The 23,097-nt window shown below is 33.8% G+C and overlaps 1 protein-coding gene and 1 long non-coding RNA gene across 3 annotated transcripts in view; one reads left to right on the plus strand and one right to left on the minus strand.

Annotated features, from left to right (window-relative positions):
* Nucleotides 1-9,658, plus strand: part of LOC129035390 (uncharacterized) — a 126,752-nt gene extending 117,094 nt beyond the window's left edge. Inside the window, exons 5-6 of the long non-coding RNA XR_008502181.2 lie at nt 9,271-9,309; nt 9,492-9,658. This is a non-coding gene — a long non-coding RNA (uncharacterized LOC129035390). The remainder of the gene's footprint in view (nt 1-9,270; nt 9,310-9,491) is intronic.
* The window catches only part of STPG2 (sperm tail PG-rich repeat containing 2), a 786,467-nt gene that overhangs the window by 139,191 nt on the left and 624,179 nt on the right, over nt 1-23,097 (minus strand). The window lies entirely within an intron of this gene.

Consider the following 23,097-nt stretch of genomic DNA (forward strand, 5'->3'; position numbering starts at 1 on the left):
CCTCGCCCTGCTTCGGCTGGCACATGGTGCGCTGTACCCACTGTCCTGCACCCACTGTCTGGCACTCCCTAGTGAGATGAACCTGGTACCTCAGATGGAAATGCAGAAATCACCCATCTTCTGCGTCACTCACGCTGGGAGCTGTAGACTGGAGGTGTGCCTATTCGGCCATCTTGGCTCCTCCCCCTTAAATACCTTTCTATATGCCTATTTGTTGCTTATAGCCTTCTGTGAAATGCCTATTCAAATATTTTGCTTACTTTAATTAGTTTTTGCCTTCTTATTATTGAGCTATAGGTATTTTTAACATACTCTGGTTACAATCTGAATAAGGTATATGTTTTTAAAACATTTTTTTTCCCAGGATAAGGCTTGTTTCATTATTTTCTCTAAGATTTCTTTTGAAGAGAATTTTTAAAAATTCAATGTGGTCAAAATTATCAAATTTTTATTGTGTGGTTCAAAATTTTGGCTTTGCCTAAAGACACAAAGATTTCCTACTAGGTTTTTATTTTCAGTAAGTTTTATAGTTTTAGTACTTACATTTATATCTCAGAGCTATTTCAAGTTTAATTGTTTTACATGGCATGACATAGAGAAAAAACACATTTTTTGGCATACCAATATAAAGTTATTACAGCAATATTTGTTGAAAATATTTCCCATTTTCTACTGAATAACTTTAGCATCTATGTAAAAAATTAACAGACCATCTACAATAGTCAATTTTTGAACTCTGAATTCTGCTTCCTTTATCTACGTGTATTCAAACTATTTTGATATCTGTAATTATAGTGTATAATCTTGAAATTAAGTCCCAAATCTTTGGAATTTTATTCACAATTGTTTTGGCTATTTTGAGTAATTTGTATTTCCATACAAATTTTAGAATCAGCTTGGCAATTTCTGAAAAAGAAGCTTGCTGGTCTTTCTATTGCGTTTCATCTGTAGATCAATTTGGAGAGAATTCCCATTGCATCTTCTAATCTATTAATAAAGTATAAAGATTTATTAGGAATGTTAAAGATTTTCTCACCAATGTTTTGTATTTTGCAGCATACAGGTCTAACATGTTTTGTTAAATGTATCCCTAAGTTTTTTATACGTTCTGATGCTATTGTTGGTGGCAGAATTTCAACTTCAAATTTCAACATTTCTTGATGAGTATTTAGAAACACAATTAATTTTTGAACATTGACCTTATAACTGTGACATTGAAAAATTCACTTATTAATTCTAGTGTCTTTTTTGTAAGCTTGTTTTATTTTTCCACATAGACTTTTATTTTTGTCTGTGAAAAAAAGACAGTTTTACTACCTCTTTTCCAATCAGTATGCTTATATTTTTCTTGCCTTATTAATGTGGCTAGGAACTCCAGTGCTATGTTGAATAGGAGATGTGAACACAGCCATCCTTGTCTTGCTTCTCATTTGAGGGCAAAAACACTCAGTCTTTCATCAATAGATACATTGGTCTGTAGTCTTTTCATATAAATCATTTATCAGCTTGAAAATGAGTCTTTCTATTTCTAGTTGGCTGCCAATTTTATCATAAATATATTTAAATTTGTCAGTTTTTTTGGTATCTTTTAAGATAATCATATTTTTTTTTCTTTTTTAATCTATGACTATGGTAAGTTACACTGAGTGATTTTTCAAATATTAAACAATTCTTGCATTCTTGGACAAATCCCATTTAGTCATAATGTATTATTCTTTTGCATGTTACTGAATATGATTTAAACAGTTTTTGAAAAAAAAGTTTTGGATCTACGTTAAAAAAGATATTGGTCTCTAGTTTTCTTTAATTAATAGCAAAAAATGATACAAAAAGTGAAGGGAGAAATAGTCAAAGAAATAGATAGCATAAAGAAAAAACAAAAACTTCAGGAAACATTGGACACACTTATAGAAATGCAAAATGCTCTGGGATGTCTAAGCAATAGAATTGAATGAGTAGAATAAAGAAATTCAGAGCTCAAAGACAAAGTCTTCTAATTAACCCAATCCAACATAGACAAAGAAAAAAGAATAAGAAAATATGTACAAAGCCTCCAAGAAGTCTGGGATATGTTAAACAACTAAACTAAGAATAATTGTCTTTCCAGAGGAAGGAGAGAAATCTAAAAGTTTGGCAAACATATTTGGGGGAATAATTAAAGAAAACTTCCCTGGCCTTGCTAGAGACCTAGATAACAACAAAATGCAAGAAGTACAAAGAACTTCTGGGGAATTCATTGCAAAAAGATCATCACCTAGGTACACTGTCATCAGGTTATCTAAAGTTAAGATAAAGGAAAGTATCTTAAGAGCTATGAGACAGAAACACCAGGTAATGTATGAAAGAAAACCTATCAGATTAACAGCAGATTTATCAGCAGAAACCCTACAAGCTGGAAGGGATTGGGGTCCTATCTTCAGCCTCCTCAAACAAAACAATTATTAGCCAAGAATTTTGTATCCAGCGAAACTAAGCATCATATATGAAGAAAAGATAGTCTTTTTCAGACAAACAAATGCTGAGAGATTTGCCACCACCAAGCCACCACTACAAGAACTGCTAAAAGAAACTCTAAATCTTGAAACAAATTCTGGAAACACATCAAAACAGGACCTCTTTAAAGCATAAATCAGACAGGACCTATAAAACAAAAATACAATTTGAAAAGCAAAAACAGAAACCAAAAACTAAGGTACACAGGCAACAAATACCACGATGAATGGAATGGTACCTCACATCTCAATACTAACATTGAATACACATGGCATAAATGCTCCACTTAAAAGGTACAGAACTGCAGAATGGATAAGAACTCACCAACCAACTATCTGCTGCCTTCAGGAGACTCACCTAACACATAAGAACTCACATAAACTTAAAGTAAAGGGGTAGAAAAAGACATTTCCTGCAAATGGACACTAAAAGCCAGCAGGGGTAGCTATTCTTATGTAAGACAAAACAAACTTTAAAGCAACAGCAGTTAAAAAGACAAAGAGGGACATTATATAATGGTAAAAAGGCCTTGTCTAACAGGAAAATATCATAATCCTAAACATATATGCACATAACACTGGAGCTCCCAAATTTATAAAACAAATACTACTAGACCTAAGAAATGAGATAGACAGCAACACAATAATAGTGGGGGACTTCGATATTCCACTGACAGCACTAGACAGGTCATGAAGACATACAGTCAACAAAGAAACAATGGGTTTTAACTATACCATGAAACAAATGGGCTTAACAGATATATATAGAACTTTCCATCCAATAACTGCAGAATACACATTTGTATTCAAGAGCGCATGGAACTTTCTCCAAGATAGATCATATGATAGGTCATAAAACAAGCCTCATTAAATTTAAGAAATTTGAAATTATATCAAGAACTCTCTCAGACCACAGTGGAATAAAACTGGAAATCAGCTCCAAAAGGAACCTTCAGATCCATGCAAATACATGGCAATTAAATAACCTGCTCCTGAATGAGCATTGGATCAAAAACTAAATCAAGTTGGAAATTAAAACATTCTTCAAACTGAATGACAATAATGATACAACCTATCAAAACCTCTGGGATACAGCAAAGGTGGTGCTAGGAGGAAAGTTCATAGCCCTAAATGCCTCCATTAAAAAGACTGAAAGAGCACAGACATTCTAAGGTCATACATCAAAGAACTAGAGAAACAAGAACAAGTCAAACCCAAACCCAGCAGAAGAAAGGAAATATGAAAATCAGAGCAGAAATAAATTAAATTGAAACAAAAAAATACAAAATATAAATGAAGCAAAAAGCCAGTTCTTTGAAAAGATAAATAAAATTGAAAGATCATTAGCAAGATTAATGAAGAAGAGAGAAAATCCAAATAACCTCATTAAGAAATGAAACAGGAGATATTACAACTGACACCAGTGAAATACAAAAGATCATTCAAGGCTACTATGAAAACTTTTATGCACATCAAATAAAAAACCTAGAAAAGATAAATGACTTACTGGAAAAATACAATTCTCCTAGCTTAAATCAGGAAGAATTAGATACTCTGAACACACCAATAACAAGCAGTGGGATTGAAATGCTGATTTAAAAATTACCAACAAAAAAAGTCCAGGACCAGATGAATTCACAGCAGAATTCTACTAGACATCCAAAGAAGAACTGGTATCAATCCTTTTGACACTATTCCACAAGATAGAGAAAGAGGGAACCCTACCTAATTCATTCTATGAGGCCAGCATCACCTTAATACCAACCAGGAAAGGATATAACAAAAAAAGAAAATTACAGACCAATATCCCTGATGAACATAGATGCTAAAATCCTTTACAAAATACTAGCTAACAAAATCCAACAACACATCAAAAAGATAATCCACCATGATCAAGTGGGTTTCACACCAGGGATGCAGGGATGGTTTGATATACACAAGTCAATAAATGTGATACACCACATAAACAGAATTAAAAACAAAAATCACATGATCATTTCACTAGATGCAGAAAAAGCATTTGACAAAATCCAGCATCCCTTGATTAAAACTCTCAGCAAAATCAGCATACAAGGGACATACCTCAATTTAATAAAAACCATCTCTTACAAAGCCACAGCCAACATAATATTGAGTGGGGAAAAGTTGAAAGCCTTCCCTCTGAGAACTGGAACAAGAGAAGGATGTCCACTCTCACCACTCCACTTCAATGTAGTACTGGAAAGTCCTAGCCAGAGCAATCGGACAAGGTAAAGAAATAAAGGGCATCCAAATCAGCGAAGAGGAAGTCAAACTGTCACTGTTTGCTGACGATATGATTGTTTACCTCAAAAACTCTAAAGACTCCTCCAGAAAGCTCCTAGAACTCGTAAAAGAATTCAACAACGTTTCTGGATACAAGATTAATGTACACAAATCAGTAGCTCTTCTATACACCAACAGCAGCCAAGTGGAGAATCAAATGAAGAATTCAACCCCTTTTACAATAGCTGCAAAAAACAAAAAACAGAAAACAAAAAACTTAGGAATATACTTAACTAAGGAGGCAAAAGACCTCTACAAGGAAAACTGCAGAACACTGATGAAAGAAATCATAAACAACCCAAACAAATGGAAACATATCCCATGCTCATGGATGGATAGAATCAATATTGCAAAAATGACCATACTGACAAAAGCAATCTACAAATTCAATGCAATCCCCATCAAAATACCACCATCATTCTTCACAGAATTATAAAAAAAATTAAAATTCATATGGAGCCTGCGTAGCCAAAGCAAGACTAAGCAAAAAGAACAAACCTGGAGGCATCACACTACCTGATTTCAAACTATACTTTAAGGCCATAGTCACCAAAACAGCATGGTACTGGTATAAAAATGGGCACATAGACCAATGGAACAGAATAGAGAACCCAGAAATAAACCCAAATACTTACAGCCAACTTGTCTTCAACAAAGCAAACAAAAACGTAAAGTAGTGAAAAGACACCCTTTTCAACAAATAGTGCTGGGATAATTGCCCAGCCATATGTAGGAGAATGAAAATGGATCCTCATCTCTAACCTTACATAAAAATCAACTCAAGATTGATTAAGGACTTAAATTTAAGACCTGAAACAAAAAATTCTAGAAGATAATAGACATTGGCTTAGGCAAAGATTTTATGACCAAGAACCCAAAAGCAAATGCAATAAAAAAAGAGTAAATAACTGGGACTTCATTAAACTAAAGAGTTTTTGCATGGCAAAAGGAACAGTCACCAGAGTAAACAGACAACCCATAGAGTGGGAGAAAATTCTCACAATCTATACATCTGACAAAGGACTAATATCCAGTCTACAATTAACTCAAACAAATCAGCAAGAAAAAACCAATCCCATCAAAATGAGCTAAGAACATGAATAGACAATTCCCAAAACAAGATATACAAATGACCAACAAAAATGAAAAAATGTTCAACATCACTAATGATCAGGGAAATGCATATCAAAACCACAGTGCAATACCACCTACTCCTGCAAGAATGACTATAATCAAAAAATAAAAAAACAGTAGATGTTGGCGTGGATGCAGTGAACAGGGAACACTTCTACACTGCTGGTGGGAATGTAAATTAGTACAGCCACTATGGAAAACAGTGTGGAAATTCCTTAAAGAACTAAAAGTAGAACTACCATTTGATCCAGCAATCCCATGACAGAGTATCTACCCTGAAGAAAATAAGTCATTATATGAAAAAGATACTTGCACATGCATGTTTATAGCAGCACAATTTGCAATTGCAAAATCATGGAACCAACCCAAATGCCCATCAGTCAATGAGTGGATAAAGAAACTGTGGTGTATACACACACACACACACACACACACACACACACACAATAGAATACTACTCAGCCATAAAAAAGAATGAATTAACGCATTTTATGTGACCTGGATGAGATTGGAGACTATTATTCTAAGTGAAGCAATTCAGGAATGGAAAACTAAACACTATATGTTCTCACTGACATGTGGGAGCTAAGCTACGAGGATGCAAAGGCATAAGAATGATACAATGGACTTTGGGGACTTGGGAGGAAGAGTGGGAGTGGGGGGAGGGATAAAAGACTACAAATAGGGTGCAGTGTATACTTAACTCATATAACCAAATACCACCTGTCTATACCCCAATAACCTATGGAATAAAAAAAAAAACCCTGACCAGGAAGACTACATATGGTATTATTTCATTTAAATGAACTTCTAGAAAAGGAAAAATATAAGTATAGAAACCAGAAGTGGCTATTACAGGTAAGGGGTCACAGAAAGGAAACTTATAGTAAAGAGGTGATGAAAATGATCTATTACACAATATAACTATCAAAATTCAATCAAATTGAACCTTTAAATTTACTTTTAAAAATTTTATATAAAACATACTTCAATAAAGCTAAGAAACAAACTAAATTCTTTGATGATATTTATGTCTATTGAAGAAATGAAAACTGCTATTGGAAAAAATATATTTTATTATTTCCAACACACCATTTTTTTTACATCTTAACATCTCTAAAATTAGAATGCATGTTACACTTCATGGTTTCTTAAAATCAGAATATTTTTCTTTCTGAATGCTATGTAAAATGAGGCTTTTTACACTTGATGGTATATTAGATTCAATAAATTATAGCAATACTAATAGTTGGATTAAGTTTACTATGTCATGTTTATACCATCCGTGTTTAAGAATTGAATACTTTGGGCTATATTCAAAACTGCACTATTCCATTAATGGTACATAAAAACACAAATCTTATAAATGACTTAGAAAAAAAGCTATAAATGAGTAAAATGCACCAATTTATAGGAAAATTTATTGTTTATTAGTAAAAGGTCATAAAAAGTAATTTGCAATTTATTTTAATTATATATTTCAAAATTAGAGAAAATACAGGTGTAATATAAAAGGAACCTATGTATTTATCACCCATAATTATCAAAATTGCCATTTAGAAAAAGATATACAATTGCATCCCCTCCCCTCTTTCCTTTTTCCACAAAAATAACTACAATTCTGAAGTTGTTACATGTTCTTCACACTTATGTTCTTATAGTTTGTAGTCAAGAAATAACTAAGTATAGGCCTTAATATAATGGAATACAATCTAATGATCAAGATAAATGAACCAAATCTGCAATTATCTGCAGAGATTATTCTTGAAAACTTACCTTAAGAGAAAAATCAAGTAATGAATGTATAATAATAACAATAATGAAGTACTTCAGGCTATTTTCTATGTGCTAGACATTGTTCTAAGCACTTTAAATATATTAATTTAATCTCAAGAAAAGTCCTAAGAGTTATCCCAGTTTACAGATGAGAAAAATGAGGAACAGAAAGATTAAGTATTTTGCTGAAGATCAGTTAGTAATTTATTTACATGCAATCTGTCCCTAAAATAAACTCTTACCCACTCTATTATGTGTAAACATAGTATTGTTCTTAACTGCTCTAACAAATAGACAAAATAGAAATTTATGTCTCACTCAAATAGTAGTGAAGAATCAATGTTTCTGGCCAGCAAGGTAAAGTACATGAGAGGAGTGGGTAAGTAGGCAGTCTTTCAGAAACCCAGACTCATAGCAAATCAGCCATTTTCAAAAACTGGCTTCCAAGATCTCTGGCAATCCCAGTTGAACAGAAAGAGAAAATACATAGAGGACAAAACAAATAATGTTTAAGAATCAGGCCTGGAAGTGACAGACATCATTTCCACTCACATTGTAATAACTAGAATTCAGTTGTTCATCTACGGTAACTATATGATGGTCAAGATAACATGGTCTAGCTGATGGTAAGTCAGAAACTGTGATGGGTCTGAGATGTTACCCTACTTTCACATTTATATATTGACAAATAGATAGACAGATAGATGGTGACATGGTTTGCCTGTGTCCCCACCCAAATCTCATCTTGAATTGTAACTCCCACAACTCCCACAGTTCATGGGAAGAACCCAGTGGGAGGTCTTTGAATCATGGGGGCGGGTCTTTCCCATGCTGTTCTCATGATAGTGAATAAGTCTCATGAGATCTGATGGTTTTAAAAACAAGAATTTCCCTGCACGAGCTCTCTCTCTTTGCCTGGGGCCATCCATGTAAAACGTGGCTTGCACCTCTTTGCCTTCCAGCATGATTGTGAGGCCTCCACACCCATTTGGAACTGTAAGCCCATTAGACCTGTTTTATAAATTGCCCAGTCTCAGGCATGTCTTTATTGGCATTGTGAAAACAGACTAATACAGATGGATTAGACAGACAGAGAGACAGATAAATCGATACTAGTAGAAATATCAGGCATCTGGGTCAGAAATCAGAGGTTTATTTTCTTACAATAACAGCAGCCAGAGTAACGTAGCACTGGTCCCCCAAGGCTAGTACCACCTAGGTGACCAGATGAGAGGCTACATATAGTCAAAGAGATAGTTCCACACATATGCCAAGATTGTACTGTGGAAGGGAGACTCTGAAAATATGGACCTAGGGGCTTATATAGTAGAGGGACAGTTGTCTCTCCTTCCCTCTTAAATGAAGGGAGGGCAACCTTTTATTCCTAATGTAAGCATATTCACCTTGGGAAGAAAAGGGAAATAATTTTGAGCTCTTATACTTTGAATGTAAATATGCTTCTAGATGGAAAATAACACTAGCATCTCTAAGTTTACCACTTGGGGTTTTCTCTTCATTTGAAATGTAAACATACAGGGAAATAATTCTCTTATTTCCTTCAAAGGTCTCCTTCTGAAGAGGGTGAAAGTCCCTACCCCAAAATGTAAGTGTTTCGCTCTGGGTTAATTAGGATAAATCTTAATCTCTAGATGGGATCAACTGACTACAATTAAGGAGACAAAAGAGTGCAGATCTAGTATCCATACTATATGAAGAGAACATTTTTTTTTCTGGGGGAAATAAAGCAAACGTTATGTTCATAGTGTATCAATGTCTGTCTTTTAGATGGTCAAGACCTCATAGCAACACCAAGAAATCCAGGGAAGATTTATTTTCTCACCTCTGTGTTGGCTCAAGAAGAAAAGAATAGATTTCAATGGCAGCTAGTATAGTATTATCTAGAAATATAATTTGTAAATTTTAAAAAAATACAATCCAATATTACACATTGGTTATGGATACATAAATATGATAGTGTTGATATTGATATTCCCACCCCTCCCCCCATTTATTCTAATTTATGACAGGCTGATTTCCACATTTTCCACCCTCATCATTCTACATAACCTGTTCTTGCTAAGACCCCCAACAGTTCCCTACTTGGCAAAGCCAATGAGTTCTTTCAGTCTTCTTTCTACTTAACCTCTCTTCAGCCATTGGCAATATTAATTATTCCCTCTCTCTCTTCCTAATTTCCATGCCATTACTTATATTCTACTACTCTGTTTGCCACTTTGTTAGATTCTCTTCCTCCATCCTTCCCAAAAATGACAGCCATTCTCAGCCTCTATCTGTACATTCCCACTAATTAATTGGTTACATTATAGAGACACTCGGATAACTGTTTTTAAAATCTCAGTGAAGGAGTACTCGCTTCCATGTACCTCCTGGTTTCACCGTTATAAATGAAGTAACAACACAAAACAGTTCACAGTTAAAGTACTGTCTGCATGTATAGGTTGGTACCAAATAGGCAACATATGCAGCATGAAATATGAAAACTAACATGCCAATTTCCACTGCCCCTTTTCTGTGTTCCTAACCTTTAACACCTCTAAACATCTCTCCTTCAGAGAGCTTAGATTTAGGACTTCCCATATCCTTTCTCTTTTCTAATGTTGAAGTTCCCATTTCCTAAACACCAGTCATTGGCAAAAAGCACACAATTAAACCTATTAAAAGGCAAGTAAATATGTAGCTAAACCCATTTACGGCATAAGGAATTTAGTTAATATGACCTCAGTTTACTCAGCAAATGCATTATTTTATTCTCTTTCTGACTCACTAACTTGCAATTTTTTGGATTATTTTTTCCTAATTTTTATACTTAGGATTATTGTCTTTCTTAACATATTCTAACTCTGGTGAGGTGTTAACCTCATCTTGACTGAGACCTAAGTCCACCATTTCAAATTCTGGCAGAAAATTTTCATTTAAAGTTACTCCAAACCCATACTCCCAGAGATGGAGTAACTTTAAAAGAAAGTTACTCCACAGAAAGCCCACATATTGGCAATCTTGGGCTTTTTTACCCAAGGAGAAAACAACTTGCCCTCAGCTTCTTAATTTTCCTCTTTAAAATCCAAAAGATGTTAAATAAATTTCCAGTTTCTTCTTACCTCACCCCCGCAACAGCATTAGATTACCTACCTCAAAGAACTTATTCCTTTTTAAAGTTATCAAACATTTATTTGGTAAAATTTGGGCACCAAATGCTTTGTACTTGGTGCCAGAGTTACAGAAATGCAGAAGACATAGTAGAGAGTATCAAAAAGGGTTACTTGGCAGAAGCTATACATAGAAAGAAATGGCCTCTCAGAGAAGATAAAGCATCAGCTGAATCTTTGAATAATGAACAGGCATTATATTAGTTTATATGAAGAAGGGATAGGAGGATGCTTAGCATGAAAGCAAGAGTACATGCAAAGGCACAGAGACTTAAGAAGGCATGACGCCCTTAACTAAAGATTTTAACTTATAGCTAAAGAGTGGTGCAAGTGTAAGGAAGCAAGTCAGATAGGTAGGCAAAAGAAAGCTTACAATACTCTCTGTATAATGTGAAAACAAGTGTGAAATTTATTCTGAAAGCACAGAAAACCTAATGGACAATTTGAGAAGAAAAGTAACATGATCAGATTTGCAAAGAACTCTTGACTGGCAGTGATAAAGATGAACTCAATGGGGCAATGATAATGAAAGCAAGCAATTAAAAGGCAAGGGAATAGTGAAAAGAATAAATGGTGCCCTAGGATAAATGGGTAAAATTTGTACCAACTTTATCATTACATGTAAAGAATACTTTCATGATGACTAGTAGCCAATAAAGTACGATTTACAATGCTATAGCAATTTTCTCTTTAAAGCACTCAGTGCACACCTAGATGGTCATCTGGTAAGAATGGTGCTGAATATAGGGTAGAAATAAATCTAAAAAATATTTACATTAAAAATTTTCCCTGGTGCCAAAGGGAAGAGAACTCCTTTCCCACCCATCGAAGAACTACTTGTCTTCTATTAGAACACTGGAAATTGTAAATGTTTTTTTCTGTCTCTTTGAGATATATGCAAATCTTTCTAAAATTCAATGAGCCTCTTGCCAGTTTTGATCCCAGGAATGTCTTTCATGGGGACCTCTGAAAACATCTTTTTTGAAATATAAACATCAAGGAGAGGAGCACTATTTCTCCCTGACTCTTCAGAAGTATAAGCCTGGATATTTGACTCCAAGATGTAACTTCCTATTTGTTGAAAACATGCAAGTTTAATTTTTCCTTTGAATGGAAACATTTAAACATACAATCCAACATGTATGTAATGGATTGCATCAGCTTGGCTATAGAAAATAGTTACATTCCTTTGTTCTTTGCCATCTCTTTAGGGATTGCCTAGAATGTGAATTGTAGTCAGTTGAATGCTCATTCAATGATAAAAACGGTTTTTTTTTTCCTATACTTGTGAGGAGAAATTTGGGGGTTGGCAAATTTTATATTTTATCATATTTCCACCAGAAGAAGAGATTCTTGCAATGTATAGGATACTAAATTGAATAACTTATGAGACTATATCATTATAACACCCAATGAGGTTAGAAGTTCAAATATCTACACTAATGTATTATACTATATATTTTGGAAGATTGTATTTCTAAGACGGCCACACCAAAATCTCCCATTCCTAATCTTCTCCTGAAATGTGACCTTAGCACTCTCCAGTCAAGAGGTAGAGTCTGTTTTTCCCTTTGAATCTAGAATGCCCTCAGGGACTGTTTTGACAAAGAACATGGCAAAAGTAATGTCCTGAGATTTCTGATCCCAGGCCTTAAGAAGGCCTGAAAACATCCATTTTTCAGTTCTCAGTAGTACTGAGTCATCCTATAACATGTCTAGCTACTTTGCAGGATAGGCCACCTAGAGACCAAGAGACATTTAGTCTGTATAGAAAGAGTAAAACGTAGGTTATTACAGTCTCCAAACTGAACAGTGAAATGCAGCCACAAGAATAACACTGGTAAGACCCTGAGGAAAAAGCAAAACAAAACGGAACCCAGCCCAGCCCTTATTGAGGAAGTGTATACAAATAAACTGGTTATTGTTATTGTTTGAAGTTACTAACTTTTGATGTAGTTTGCAGTGCAGCAATGGATAACTAAAACATAATTAATATCTGGAAGCAGGATCCTGCTGTAATAGAAACCTAAAACATGTAGCATTGACTTTGGGAATTGTTAGTGGGAATAAGTCTAAAGTTACTCAAGGAGAATATCAGTGGAGTTTTAAGGGAAGTGAGAAAACTGCTATTGCCTGCAACAGATAAAATTATAGAAAAAAAGGGATATACAAGTTATTACATGCTGCTAGCGCAGCAAAATTAGCAGAAGTGTGGCCAGGAATAACACGGAATATTAAAAGTGTACCCAATGTACTTAGTTCTGGCTACGATTTTCATACAAAATGCTGTAAGTGCCAACTGTCTTATTTGAGATTCCCATGACAAAGTACATAAGAAACGAGATGAACTAAAGGAGATACTGTTCCATTTTCAAGCAGAATTTGGTGAAAATATTAAAAAGTCAGTATTTGCTGAGATCAAAGATGAAATTGTTTTTCCTCCTTGGTCACCCCCTAGCAAACAACTACCTTAGTGAAAAAGGACTCTTTGCAAAGATGGAATCCATAATGTTTCAGTAGTAAATATCAAATCAAAGGTCTACTGTGAAATCCTTTGTCTGATAAGTTGTTAAACAGATTTAACAAGGTGCCCTATAGAACATTTTAGCTAGACAAATGGGCTTCTATCAGTCCTAAGGAATTTCTTAATAACTCACCTTTGATTCAACACAAAAAACTTTTAAGAAAATTGTCCCACAGAACCCTGAAGTGTAGCAGAGACAAGCTTATCTCAAAGAGATTTGGGGGTATGAATTATGTCAAATGGAGTAAATTTATAATTTGGTATCTAGAAAATCTACGAGGTTTTAAAATAACTTATATATCCATGAGCTGGAGAGACACAGACATTTTAAAATTAAAAAGTTGCCTTTTTGCTTCCATATTCCTTCAGGCAGGTAGCATGCTGAGAAGCTTTTCAGTTGCTCATAAATGCCTTCCTCACAGAAAATGAACATTTACTTAGTGGGAAGAGCGAAGAACAACAAAGAAGCAATCCAGGGGAGCAGAATTGCCCTAATCAAAGAACTCACAAATTCATTTGCCTGGCTGAATTTTAGAATTGCTGTGGACCTGTGATGTTTATGTGCCCACAGCTCTGCTCTCTTTTACTTACATGTGTCTGGAAGTCATCTTGTCTTTGTCTCCACATTATATGTTTGATAAATGGAGGGCAAATAAATTAACTTCCTGGTGTGCCTTTGGACTAAGAGAAGCTACGTCCAAGTAGCTGATCCTGAGGTACCAGCCCTGGGAAGCATCTTTCAGAAATTGATATGACTTAAATTATGAGATGATAGACTTCAAGCAAATGCTGTAATGGGATGAGAGTTTTGAGGAAGGAGTAAGGATTTTTTTCTGTGGGACATATTTGAATATTTATGACCAGGAAGCAAACAGTGGTCAAAGATGGCTACAATATCTTTTATTCCACAAACTTTTACACAATGTGACATTAGCATTTTGCCATCAAAATAATTAAATGTATGAAATGATGCAACATTAAGAAAATATATATGCCACATACTTACACTGTCTTCCTAAATCCTAAATTAAACCACACCTATTGCTGATAAGATAAAAAAGAAAAAATGATAATGTAAAATAATTAACAAATGTTTCTGATGTAGCTAACAAATGACAGTGTTTCCATTAATCTCTAACATAAATCTTCAGAACTCATATTTTAGTGTTTCAGAGAAGAATTGAATATCTATATTGAATATAGATATATAATAAATATTTTAAAAGGCAAATTAATTGTGACAGAACATATAGTTCTTCTGGTTGAGTCCTTTTAGTTTTGTACATAGAATATTTCTTATTCTGCTTTTATTTTTCCTTTCCTTTATCCTATTATTCCTAGTAGTTTATTCCTATTTTCTTTTTTAAGTCACCAAATTTTATTTATGCAATTCTATTTCTGCCTAAGCTAAAGTATAGCATAAAACCTAATATCTAAAAACACAAGACATCAGTTTGTAATGCTCAAATATCAAATTAAATATTAGAAATGAAATATTAGCCTTAAAACCACCCACACAAACTTTTTGTATAGTATTCGTTTTTATGTGACAAGCTACTCTTTCTGAATTTGCTTTCTAGTATTGCATTTAGTGTTCAGATTCTATAAGACAATATAAGGGAGTAATATATTACGCAGTTCAGTTTGAAAAAAATAGATCTCAAAAACTAAATAAATGCAGGTAAACTCTATATTACTTATCTGTATTTACAGTGTTCAAAGGAAACTCAGTTTCTTGGTAGTCGAGCAACTTATTTTCCCAAATATTATAATTTTAAATGTTTGGGAAAGGGATGGTCAAGACAAAAAAAAAAAAAAAAAAACGAACTACAAAGTAAGCCAAATTCTAAAATTTTAACTTTCCATTGAAATTCTACATAAGAAGTTTGGTAAGATAAAATAAAATAAATAAATAAATGGCTGAATTAATTTATTGAGCTTATTAACATCTGTATATATCAGTAAGTAGGTATTATCCACATGAATCTAAATATTTTCTGTTTTTTTCTTAAATTTTACTATTGTGAGAAGAAAGAGAGAACTGTTTTTTGTGCTTCCAAGTTTCATGAGTACATTAAACAAATACTCCAAAATGATTTACACACACAAACATGCATAAATATGTTGAAAATCAATGACAACCAATGTGTCTTAAAAATTAGATGACTAACACTTTAATAAAGGCAAAATATTTAGTAATATCATTTTCAGCAATTTTATTGTATTGCCTTAAACCTAAAAACATCTTAAAATAACCTATTTATATGCCCCCCCAAAAGTATTTTCAATAAGAATATACCGTAAAGAGAATAGCAAAAATAACTTGCAATTTTTCATTTGCTTTTTAGCAATTATAAGTACTTGCCTAGGTCAATATGGAGTTCTAACAGTTGAACAGAATGTCCTTTGTATCCCTAGGCAGACAAAATAGAGCTGCCTCAGGGAAAAGAATTTATTAAACACACTCCCCAAGACACATGCTGAACTCAAAATTACACAGCATGCATCTAGTCTCAAAAGATTGTGATTTGCTTTTCAGTCAAATGTTTCCCGCTGCTAGAAAAAGTGTAAGCTTTGTTTCATGAAAAGCTTTAACCTGAGAATTACTGCACTGCCATGGTTACCCAGCAAAATAGATTGCATAACCTAGAAGGTAGCAAGAAAACATTATGTTTGGAAAATAAAATGATCTTCCTGTTGGAAAATCATAACGCGTACCCCCTATGTTTGTGTAGGCATCTGTACAGCTTAGCCCATTCTCTCAGAAGCATCCTAACTCAGAAGGAAGTTCTCACAGAGCAATATGTGTATCCTGGCAGTGTGTGAATCATTTCTCTTATCTAATAATCTCCTACAAATGTACCTTTGGTTATGCTTTGACTTTGCTGAAAGGTAAGACTCACCATGGGGCATTCATTTTGTCTGCCAAGTATTTCTTCAGGAGTTGTTTGTTTTTCTGCTGTTATACTTTAGATAGAAGTTCATGACTCCATTAAAAAAGAGAAAATAATATCCATATTACAATGTTATTAAAAATAATCAATTTTCCTGATTAGTTCCATCTTTTTCTTTTTCTTTTTTTTTTTTTAAAGCAGAAGTTCCTGTGAGCATTTTACACAGGAAAAAAGAAGCATTATTAAAGCTGAGTTGTATAAGAAAAATAAGCATTCTTTAAAATACAAATGAGGAAATAGTTTTAAAATTTACTTATTCCTTTTACTTCTCAAGCATTAAAGAAAATCAAAACAGAAAATAACACAAGCAGGCAGCATATACACTTAGGACTACTTGCCATCTCAATCTAAGAAAAGCTAGAAAATAATTAGCAAAACTCTTGATTAAATACATCATTTGCTACATGCCCAATTACAATCATTTCATTATTATGTGTAAGGGAATTAGTAACTTAATAAATGTCAATTATTTAACATTATTGATTATGTTACATAAACAAAATATGGGACCTTAATACAAATGCTTCAGTTAAGTTCTAGTACGACAGAAAAAGGCAATACTTTTCTCCCCATCATGTTTTCTAAGTTATTTTTCAAATTTTGAGAACTCATCTACCAACAGAAATCTCCCAATTAGTAGAGAAAGTTATACTTCTGTTATTTAAAATCTTTAGTCAAAATAAGCATACATTTCTGCCCATTTCATTTTGTTAGCTAAAATTAATTTCAATTATCCTACACTCAATATCAGATAATTACTTGGAAACTATGATTTAAAAATTGTTATGTTGAGTTAGAATTTTTAGAAAGGGTGGTAATACTGTAAGTGTCCATTCCATTATTTGCCTTCTGTTTGCAACAGTTTTAGAGAATCTACTGGAGAAATGCATACGATTTCAAAATATTAATAAGGACAACATAAATTAGCAAGTTATCACTAACATTTTTCATCCTTTTCATATCTATATACACATTCTTCTGATGCCTACATTTTTCATTATCCCTAGGTTTTCTATTATTTATTCCATTCTTATGTTATTGCCTCAATATAACTTACTAAGGCTGAGGCTTAACAAATTTTAATGATGACAGCCTGAGAACCAGTTCCCCTACTGTGTGCAGGAAGTGAAACAGGAACAAGCAGCTATAGACAGCCCTCACTAAGTGAGCTCTAGTGAAAGATGAAAATTCAATAAGAACTTTTCTCTTTCCTGAAAGCAAGGGTGTGTGATTAGGGCATTTGTTTAGTAAATTGAAGAATTTCAAGAAAGTAAAATGTAGTCTAGTCCCCATGAATCCACTGTGGGTCAGGTAGGCTCTCATATGATGAATCAGTTTTTATTTCGGATGCAAACCATGCTGACCACCTTTAAACAGAGAACTTATTAACGAGGCATCATGTTGCTAGAGTGGCTGAAATATTTAAAGGTATGTGTCATTTTTATGTAAGATGTTAAAAGAATTTTAATAAAAAGTCCATGTTCCTCAAATTTCATATTAAGTTTAAGATTTAGAAAAATCTCCTCATAAAGATCTGCTTTAGCATTTGAGAAAACTTACTTTTTTCTTGATGATATGTAATACTGTTGAATTTTGCTTTTATTTAATTATAAAAGCTTTTATATATCACAAAACAAGGATGTTCATGTTTAAACCAAAGAAAAGTGCATGATTATACAGTTTAGGCAAATGTTACTTAGAAATTTCCACAGTAAAATCTATAGCTGGAAAGGTAAAAAGCAACCTGAAAAAAAAAAAAAACCATAATGATCTTGAAATCTGCAACAAATAGTTGCATATTTTAACTAAAATAAAAAAACAGGAAACAAAAATACAACAATAGCACGGATTGTTGATTTATTTTTAACTATTGCTTCATTAAAAAAATAATATCTGGATTTCTTGCAAAGATAGGATAAAAACAGAAGTGAAAAATCTCTCTCCCACAATATTTAACAAAATAAAAAGTAAAAATAACAACAACAAAACTCACAAGCACAACCCAAATTTTGAAAGGAGTACAACAGAATATGCAGCCAGAAAAAGTAGAATGCCAAAGCAAGAAAACAGATGATCTCAGCACCATCATGCCTTGCCCCATCTCTCAAGAAGCCGGTACTTAAGGAATGATGAGTCACAAAAATCCTGTAAATTCTCATCAATACTCTGTAGTTTTGAGTGAACCTAACTGAGGGAGTGACTCATGAGCCCTAGGAAAATCAGGATAAGTCTAACTACAAACAACTTACGTAATACAGGGAAATATCAGTGAGAAAGTATCATCAAGAGTTTCTATCTTCAGGCACACTGTACTAAGTGTGCCTGAATAAAAGAGCAAAAAACCAAGGGATTGTCAGACTTTTAGATGGGATGAGAATGCCCTAACATGGCAATTTATGAAACAATATGAAAAAGCCCACGTCTCATAGCATGAATTACATTCAGCTGCAGCTAAGGCATCACCCGTCCGCAATTTATTTTTTCATTGATTTATTTGTTTATTCAATCATTCTTTATTGGAAAACTATTATGTATCTGGCACTGTTCTAAGCACTGAGGAAATATGAGTGAACAAATCAGACAAAAATCTCTAGTTTTATGCAATTTACACTATAATAGAGACAGATATTAAAAACAAACCAAGTAAATTTCCTTTAATTTTCTTCATGGCATTGATCATGTTCTAATATAAATTTTATATTCAATATTCTTATAGGATATCATATTCTTATTAGAATATTTTAAATCATATGAAGAAAATTAAAGGAGAAAAAAGAGATAGAAAAGTCCTGAGGGGAAAAGGGTTCCAATTTTTAATAGGATGGTCAGAGAAGGCCTCTGGGAGAAGGTGGCAAGTGAACAAAGGCTGGAAGGAAGTGAGAGAATGAACCATGTAGATAGATGGAGGTGGAGATTCCAGGCAGCAGAAACAGCTGGTGCAAGGGCAGGCATGAGAAACAGCCAGCTAGACAGGGCCACTTAGATGGGATGAGCTAGGCAGAGGTTAGTATTAAATAGAAGATGGGATAAAAGAGTTATTGGGCTGGGCCTGGAGGCAGGTCTATTGCATAGGCCTCATATCATTGTTGAGTATTTTAAGTTTTACATGCAGTGAGAAGTGACGCCATGAAGAGTTTCAAACACAGGATACTCTTGATCTAACATATTTTAATTGGGCCATTCTGACTATGGTCTCAAAGACAGGCAATAGGAGGGGCAAGAACAGAAGCAAGGGGACCAATTAGGAAGATATATCAATAATTCAGAGAAAAGATGATGACAGTGGTAGCAAAAGAGGTTATAAAAAGAGGCTGAAATGTGGATGTATTTGGAAAGTAGAGCTAATAGGATTTTCTGACTGATTAGATGAGGGTGTAAAAGAAGTGAGTCAAGTATGTCTGCAAAATTATACCTGGAAAATAAAAATGTAGCCATTAATTGAGATGGGGCAGAAAACAAAAATGTAGCCATTAATTGAGATGAGGAAGAATATTAAAGAAGCAGAAACTGTGAAAAAGATCAGGAGTTTGGCTCTGGATATGTAAATTTTGAAATGCCCATTAGACATCCAAATGGAGATTTGATGTGTGGAGTTTAGTGAAGAGAGCCTGACTGGAGATAAAATATAAGGTCTTCTCAACATATGGATAGCATTTAAAGCTCTCACCAAGGTTGTGAGAAATAGAAAAGAGGAAGTTAAAAGGCAGGGCCTAAGAGCATTACAGCTTTAATAAGTTAAGAAGATCAGAAGGAACCAGAAAAGGAAACTGAAAATGGCTGGTCAGTGAGACAGGATGGTGTCCTGGATGTCAAGAGCAGATGATTCAAGTAAGAATGAGTGTCAAGTGCTATGTTAAATATTGCTAATTAATAATCAGATAAGATGAGGACTGAGAATTGACCACTGAATTTAGCCACACGGTGATTACTGTTGGCCGTGACAAGAGTGGTTTCTACGTAATGTAAAGAGTGAAGGCCTACTGAGATGCAGGGAGAATAAGAGGGAAAGAGTTGGGGCAACTAAATATAGAAAATATTTTAAGGAAGTTTGCAGTAAAGGTAGACGGGTATGCAGCAATGACTGGAGAGAAAGGTGATCAATCAAGCACTTTCAAAACTATGGCATGTAAGAACCTGTTTTTCTACTGCTGGGATCATCTAGAAGAGATAGAAAATGTTGATGATGGAGGGACAGTGAGAAATGCTGAAAAGATGTCTTTGCGACCTGATCCAGTTCACAACTAGAGAGACCTTGAATACGTACAGGAAAGGTTCATGAATACTACCAAATACACAAGTTAGAGAAAATATGTAGATCAAAATACCTAGCCTTTAAATATAGTATTGTAGAGAAAATCGTCTTAAAAGGTAGAAAACGTGTCTAGGATAATTCAGTCACAGAAAGTCAGTGCAGATACAAGATCTGAGCCAAGTTGCTCATTTTAAAAATTCAAAGAAATAGCATACATGAACTATGTAAACATATCGCAATAGGAAGAAAAAAAAGGAAAAGAAGGATAAGGTTAGAGGTGGAAGAGAAAAAAAAATAAAGCATTATATATGGCAGGGCACAGTGGCACATGCCTGTAATTCTAGCACTTTGGGAGGTCCAGGTGGGCAGATTGCCTGAGCTTAACATGGAGAGACCACACCTTTATGGAAAAAAAAATACACAAAAGAAATTAGCTGGGCATGGTGGCACATGCCTGTAGTCCTAGCTACATTGAGATTGAGGCAGGAGGATTGCTTGAGCCCAGAAGGTCAAGGCTTCAGTGAGTTTGAGATCATGCCACTCCATTCCAGCCTGGGTGACAAAGTGAGACCCTGTCTCAAATAAAAAAAAAAAAAAAAAAAAGAAAGAGTAAACAATAACATTATATACAAAATAAGGACAAAGAACTACCTGCATGAAACATAATCCAAAGACTAAAAGCATACCCTGGAGATCATTTTGAAATACAAAATAATTTGATAAGAGTAAGTAGAAGTCAATAAAGTGGATCACAGAGATGAGATGAAAGAGAACAAAAATGAGTTGAAATATACGATTTCACAACTAAGAAAATTAATTGAGAACCAAAATAGTCAAATTGATTGGATAGATTAGAAATAGCAAGAAACAAGATAAACAAAATAAAAAGTCAAATAAGTGACACAAAGAAAAGATTCAAAGCAAATATAGGAAATTCAGAAAAAAGGGAAATAGATTCTCATTGAGAGATGACAAATAGACACACAAAGATAATTGAATATATGAAAAACTATTAGAAACAGGAGTGAAATAAAAAATTTAAGGAATATAATACAGTAACATTTCTAAGACATGAGGATCTGAATCTGAAGAGGTTATATTATATATCAGGAAAAAACTTTTAACAGAATATTCAGAAATAACACAAATCATAATTAAATTATTGTGTGTCCCTGATAAAAACTACCTTAGGCAAACAGGCAGAAAAAAAAAGTCAACTTCAAAAAGAAATTATTCAAGATGGCCTTAAATTTCATCACAGCAACATTCAATTCCAAAATACAGTGAAACACTGTCTTCAATATTCTGATGGGGAAAACAATGTGTGAGTGAAAATTGTTATCCAGAAAGTTGACTTCCGACTATAAAGGCAAATGGCAATCATTCACAGGAGACAACTTAAAAGAGTATGCATGGGTGCTTGGATGGCTAAAAAGCAAACTAGTATTGAAATCCAGACAAACAAAAGATGATTCAAAAATCAAGAATTCAAAAATTTTAAAAAATGAAATAGCCACACTCAGTAAAGAAATGGTGGTAAATATTGAATTCATTTAGGAAACTAGAGCAATCCACCTAGAAAAAAAATAGAGTTTCAAGGCAGTCTTTAATATAAACCCTGAAAAAAAAAATAGGAACAGACTGGAAAGTAGGAGGAAGAGTAAAACATACAATTTATAGAGCAGGGAATAATTGCATGCAGATTAAATTGAAACACATAGTTTAAAACATTTAATTAATCACTGTTTTCTTGCCCATTATGCTGTGAATAGCAATCTCTCTCTCTCTCATTCACTCTCTTACTTCCTCCCATTGAAGCTCGAAGCCTAGATCCATTAATACATTGAGGATATAAATTTGTGATATTTAATTTTATTATCTTGTTTTTATTTATAAAGCAATTATTTATAAAGAGATACTTCCTATATACTATTTGCTTACCCAAGGGATAGTTCAATTATAATAGGATTATAAATATTTGATTATTTCCTTTTATTTACCTAGTTTTCAGGATGACTAATGGGATCCCTGAAATGGTGTGTCAGAATGGCTCATACTGGCTTACGGACCAATTATTAAATTTTCAGAGTCTCTATAAGCTAGTTATTCAAACATTGGTAGCTTAAAATCAGCCATTGTGGAAGCATTTACACCATGGAAATAGTCAAATGCTATGAACAGAATTTATGGATAACATATTGAATAATAAGTTAAATTTGTTTCCAGTGAGAAGACCACATATTTTAAAATAATGTTTACTTTTAAAAAAGTACTCATTTGAAAACAAAATATCAGAAAAAAGAAAATATATTTAATATTTCAAAATGTACCAACTAATTCTTACTGCAGCCAATATTCTAGTATATTTCCTTATATGTGTTTAGTAGTTTTTTTTTTTCTTGACACAGAGTCTCACATTGTCACCCAGGCTGGAGTGCAGTGGCACCATCTTGGCTCGCTGCAACCTCTGCCTCCCTTCCTGGGTTCAAGCGAT

Source organism: Pongo pygmaeus, chromosome 3 (assembly GCF_028885625.2).
Source record: "Pongo pygmaeus isolate AG05252 chromosome 3, NHGRI_mPonPyg2-v2.0_pri, whole genome shotgun sequence".
Lineage (NCBI taxonomy): Eukaryota > Metazoa > Chordata > Mammalia > Primates > Hominidae > Pongo > Pongo pygmaeus.